This window comes from Pteropus alecto, unplaced genomic scaffold (genome assembly GCF_000325575.1).
Source record: "Pteropus alecto unplaced genomic scaffold, ASM32557v1 scaffold126, whole genome shotgun sequence".
NCBI classification, from domain to species: domain Eukaryota; kingdom Metazoa; phylum Chordata; class Mammalia; order Chiroptera; family Pteropodidae; genus Pteropus; species Pteropus alecto.
Window position 1 is genome coordinate 357,698 of NW_006439187.1, and position 6,313 is coordinate 364,010.

The 6,313-nt window shown below is 37.4% G+C and overlaps 1 pseudogene; it reads left to right on the plus strand.

Moving 5' to 3' along the window:
• The first annotated feature begins 5,536 nt into the window (after window positions 1-5,536).
• Window positions 5,537-5,919, plus strand: LOC102880601 (annotated as a pseudogene).
• The last annotated feature ends 394 nt before the right edge of the window (window positions 5,920-6,313 follow it).

Genomic DNA, 6,313 nt, shown 5'->3' on the forward strand with positions numbered 1-6,313 from the left:
ACCCTGGAATAGGTGATGCAGAATCTGATATTTTTAATTATAAAGTTTTGCCCTAAGCACTATTATTAAACATTAGATGAATCATTTGTTGCCAATATATTATTGATTTTTTTACCCCTGTGGCAGTCATAAGATTATGCCTTGCAAATTTCTAAGTGTAATTGACCAAGTACATCATCAGCTGTCCTCTGAAATCCAGAGGAGCATGTGGTCCAGAGTATGTTTCCCACCATGTGCTTTCAGACAATGAATGAATGTGGCAGAGATAGTAAGGTGGGCCAAATCCAAGGAGACATGGGACTCTTTGGATGGCAACTTTGGCTTGAGGACTCCCTGATGGTCTTGCCATAACTTCCTATGACCTCATTACAATCTAGGATGCCTCAATCCAAACTCCCTCCCCTTCTCCTTCATTTGTGATCAGTTTGTTTTGTGTTCTGATGGTTCTCCCAGTCTTTTCAGCTCCCTCTTCATTTTCTCTCAAATGGGTGTTTTTCCTAATAACATGTTTAATCTTGGATTTTTAATCTTGGATTAAGTCCTTTTTATTTAATCTTGGATTAAGTCTTTTTTATTTTTTTAATTATTTTTTTTTCTTAATTATAGACTTTATTTTTTAATTAATTTATCTTATTGTTAATATGAGAGAGAGTCTAAGGCAAACATGACAAATAGAAACAACTCATTTTTTAAAACATTTACAGCCTTACTAACTTTACAAGATTATAGCCCTCTAAAATGAGTCAATTGCAATACCATTACTAATAATAATCACCTTGGAGTGTAAGCTGTGTTTTAGGGGATGAGTATTAGTAACTCAGGTGAAGAATAGGAGAAAAGGAATTTCAAGGGGAGGAGCCAGTGTAAATAGATTTATGTAGGAAAATAAATTGGCATAGTGTGTGTATCTATGAGCTCTTGTGTGTTGGAATGTAAAGTTTGAACTAGAAGGTGATGAGATAGGTCAGGAGAGGTAGACAACAGAGATTATGAAGCATCATGCTTAAGAGCCTAGTTTATAACTTTTATGGCATGGAATCCAGGAGGAATTTTTAGCAGTGGAGTTATCTGATCATGTTTTTACTATATTAAAAACAGCTCACATTTATGTAGCCCTTATTATGCCTAGCATAGCTCTATAGGCTTTATTTATATATTAACATAATTAATCATCACAATATCCCTACGAACTAGGTACTATTCTTATCTATAAATTTAAGGTGAGGGAAAAGAGGCATGGGAAGATTAAATAACTTGTCCAGCACCACACAGATAGTAAATGATAGAGCCAGCATTGAACCGTGGCAGTCTAGCTCCAGTGTACTTGTACTTAACCACTTCACTTTAAAGATTAAGAGGCAAGTTTGGATTCCAGGAGACCTGATAGGAAGCTATCGCAATGATCCAGGTATGAATTGATGAGGTCCTGAACTAAGGCGGTGGAAGTAAAGATGGAGAAGACAGAAGAGATAAGAGAACAACTTTTAGAATTTTCTATAAGATAAAACTGGCAAGATTTTGATTGAATATGAGCCTGGATAAGGTGGTAAAAAAAGAAGGTAGAGTCAGTAGTGACTTGTAGGTTTCTCTGGATTGAAGTTTATTTAGCACATCCAAGTAGAGAGATCTAGCAGGCAGATGAATCTTTGGTTATGAAGCTTAAAAGGGAGATCTTGGCAGAAGATAGAGAATTCTATAAGAATGTGTATATAGAAAAAGGAAATGTACTGATGATGGAATGCTAGGGAATACTAACATTTTTAGGAGCAAGTTAAGATATGAATCAGTGAAGGAAGCAGAGAACGAAATGATAGAGAAGCATGAGAATGTGGTATCATGGAAACCAAGGGGATATAATTTATCAACATGAAAGACATAATCGTGTCAAATGCAGCAAAGAAGCCCATTAATAGAAGGACTGAAAATATACATGCGTTTGGCAAGTGAATAGTAGCCTTAGTGAAAGGAGTGTCATTGGACTTTTGAAGGTAGAAGCCAGAGTGCATACATTGAAAACAGAATGAAAGATGAGAAATTGGTGACAGTGAAGGCAGACAACTCTCTCAAGAAGTTTGGTGGTTTGAAAGGGGAGAGAGAGGGAGGTAATAAGTGGGGGCTGTGGGGACAGCATGTTTCTTGTTTTGTATTTATATGTTGGAAGAGAGTTGAACAGGCTTATAGGTCAAAAGAGTAAAAGGGAATGTCTGATGGAGCAAGAAGATTAAAGAGGACAGAGTCAAAGGTGGAACTGAGGGATAATTGTTTGAATGAAAGGAAAACAACTGCACAATTAAAACCAGGGAAAATGAGGTAAAGATAGATATGGATATAGATAGTTTGGTAGGTGGTAGTGAATGGGTAAGGAAGGTGAGGGAGATTAGAGGGATTTAACTTTTCAGATTAATTTCACCACTTCCTTTAAGGCACCTACATAATGGTATGGCCATTATAGAAAACATCGTTGAGATCCCTAAAAAATTAAACATTGAATTACCACGTGATTCATCAATCTCACTTCTGTGTATGTATCTGAAGGAGAAGAACTTCCTACCTTGTTGACTCTAGTAACCTGTGTATTGGAAGACTTGAGAAGCCAAAGAAAGGATAGTGAGGCAACCCCAATATGAGGTAGCACAGTAATGGCCCCCTACAGATGTCCAGTCCCTGATCCCCAGAGCCTGTACATATGTTGCCTGATTAGGAATGGGGTGGGAGGACCCTGTAGATGTGATTTAATTAAGGATTTTGAGATGGAAGATTGTCCTGTGTTGTCTGGATGGGCCCAGTATAGTCACAGGGGTCCTCATAAGTAAGTAAGAGAGGCAGGAAAAGAGTTGGAGGGAGAATGTAGGGACACAGGCGAGGGTTGGAGTGAGAGAGAATATTTTAAGATGCTACACTTCTGGCTTTAAAATGAGGAAAGGGATACATTCTAGGGAGTAAAGGTGGTCTCTGAGGGCTAAAGGGGGCAGGGAAACAAATTCTCCTTTTGACTCTCCAGGGGAAATACAGCCTTGCTAACACCTTGAGACCAGTGAGACCTTTTCAGACTTTTAACCTCCAAAATATAAGATAATAAAGTTATGCTGTTTTAAGCAACGAGAGAGAGAGAGAGAGAGAGAGAGAGAGAATTTCTATCTTGAAGAGGTATCTGTACCCTAATGTATATTGCAACATCATTCTGAGTAACCAATATGGAAACAGCGTAAGTATTCCCCAACAGATGAATAGATAAAATATTGTTTCACAGAGAGAGTTTCATGCACTACCACCCTTTATTTTGTGACTTTTCCTGTGAAAATCTTTGAAAACTATATTATAATTTCCACAACTATAGCTTTAAGGGAGACTGGTTTCTCCTGATTTTAGCCTTTGGAACCTGATGAAATTGAGGTTCGAAACCAGTATTTGAGTGAGTTCTCCATTGTATCAGATATTTGAGAACACTCTTGGAAACAAAAGAATACATTTTAATTATCTTTTGTACCCCCATGGCGCTTACTTTCATGTTGGAGAAATCTTAGTTGATACTTAATAAATGTTTCCATGACAGATACCACCAACTCAAGCACCTGCCAACTCCTCACATATATGAACTATACTACTTTTCTCCCTTTCCTCAACTTAGTATAATATTAAATTCTGGGCATATAGATGCTCATTAAATTGTCCCTGAGACTCTATAGAAGTTACTGGTGATAGCCAATGCCCTATGCCCTACTCCTTTTGATAATAGATCCAGCTTTGCCTAGCAGATTTGGTGAGGAGTGGGCTTACTATGGTACACGACTGATGATCAGTGGCTCTATCCCCCAGGACTTCCCCCTGAGATTTTTGATCCAAATAGATTATTTAAAGGCCATATAACATGGATAAAAGGCATCATTCAAACAACAAAGCAGTTAGCAGACACCCTTTCTTACATATATTATTCAAAATTCACTGGTTAATTGCTTTTGTTTTACTTTGAAAGTCAGTGCTGTGAATAGGGCCATAACACTTTACAAATATCTTTGTATTTCAGTCTGAGTTATTTTTGGGATAATTTTTTTTCTTTGAGCATCTGATGTCAATTTTCAGTTAATTGTGGGTATCATTTAGCAGAGACAAATAGGGGGACACATTTAGCCTCCTTTGAGCCTGCTCGATGGTTAGTAATTATTACCCACATGTATATGAAAGGTGGTGGTGTGGGATATTGGCAGGAAAATGGAGATAGGGGAAGGTTTGCCTGTAAAATCAGCTCCTTGAAAAGGCTGAAGAACTTAGCTCTGATGTGATCTTGGCTGGCTAAATAGCACTCTGCCCAGAGAAGAAGAATGAATAACGTTGAGGTTTTTTTTTTTTTTTTCCATGTTAGGAGAAATTAATGCACTTCAAGATTTTTTTCTTAAGGAGAACTACTAATATTTAAATACATCACATTAGATTTTGAAAAAGAGTTAATAAAGATCTTGCTTCATGGGAATTGGTGTTTTATTAAAGATGGTAAAATTACCTCAAAGTTACTTTAGCAGTAATAATGAAATGGGTATTAAAGACTTGAAGGGTTGGGAGAAAAGAAAAATACCATGGTTGACATTTTTTCTTATTCTTTAAGTATTGACATCCCATTCTATGACATTAATAAAAGGAGTCCAACTGTAAGCTCCTATTAACTTTTGTGTTAACAACCTGTTAGGACAGAATGAACAAAAGTTTGATAGGCAAGCCTGGATTCCATGGTTCCATTATATATTAGTCATATGTGACTTTGGTCAAGTTACTTAACCTCTCTAAGCTTTAGTTTTCTGATGTGTATAACAGAGATAATAGTATCTATAGCTGATAGGGCAGTTTAAAATATTAAAAGAAATCATGAAAATAAAGTATTGAGCACAGTACCTGGCACATATGAGATGTTCAATAAATGATAATCCCTTCCCTTCTTCCCTTTCCTCATTCAGTTTAAATGCAGAATTTACTATGTCCCATGGTTTAATATCCTCAGCGATGTTTCTTGGGTATGAGATTCGCAGAACTCATACCAAAAATTGCAAAGTGATGTTTTGGCTTTGTCTGGTCTACATGGTGTTTAAGCTAAATTAAAAAAAAGAAACACACCAAACAAACAATTTTGAATTAATTGCCCAGATTAAAAATTTGAGTGATCTTACCTAAGAGTCTGATTTCTGGCTCTTGAAATAATGAAAAGGTATGGAAATGCTATTTAATGGCTACAATAGGCTGGGGCTGATTATGAGTTGTTCCCTTCAGATAGGGTATCATTAATTTAGATTGGCATTCTGGAACTTGAAGGCATTTGAATTTGTAACTCCTATGAATGTTCTCACTTAGTCATACATCTTGGGAACAAAAACAGTCCGATTGAAAAAATGGGCAAAGGATCTGAATACACATTTTTCTAAAAAAGATACAGATGGCCAACAGGTTCATGAGAAAGTGCTCAACATCACTAATCATCAGGGAAACACAAATCAAAACCACAATGAGAACTCTTACTCTTCAATGAGGTGGCCAAGTAGCCTCCCCAGAAGACACAGTGATGCAGATCTTTCTGAAGACCCTGATGGGAAGGACCATCACACTAAAGGTTGACCTCAGTGACACCACTGAAAATGTCAAAGCTAAAATCCAAGACAAGGAGGGTATCAAACCTGACTGCAATGTCTGAATTTTGTAGGCAAAGAGCTGGAGGATGGCCATACTCTCTCAGACTATAATGTCCAAAAAGAGTCCACCCTGCACTTAGTGCTTTGTCTGTGGGGCAGCATCATCTGCCAGGTCACTCATAAGTACAACGGTGACAAGATGATCTGCTGCAAGTGTTATGTGTGCCTGCATCCCAGCGCTGCCAACTGCTGCAAGAAGCAGTGTGGCCATACCAACAACCTAAGCCCCATGAAGAAAGTCAAATAAGGCTCCTCCACCATCTCTTCAGCCCACAGAGCAGCCACCTGCCCAAACCCCTTGGTCCTGGGACCTCAATAAAGTTTCTCTTTCATTGACTGGAGCAGTAAAAACTAACAAACAAAAACACCACGATGAGATATTACCTCACACCTGTTAGAATGGCTATTATCAAAAAAGACAAGAAATAACAAGTATTGGTGAGGATGCGGAGAAAAAGGGAACTTTTGTGCACTGTTGGTAGGAATACACATTGGTACAGCCACTATGAAAAACAGTGTGGAGGTTCCACAAAAAATTAAAAATATAACTACCATATGATCCAGAAATTCCACTTCTGGGTATTTATTCAAAGGACATGAAAACAATAACTTAAAAAAGTTATCTATATACTTATATTCAT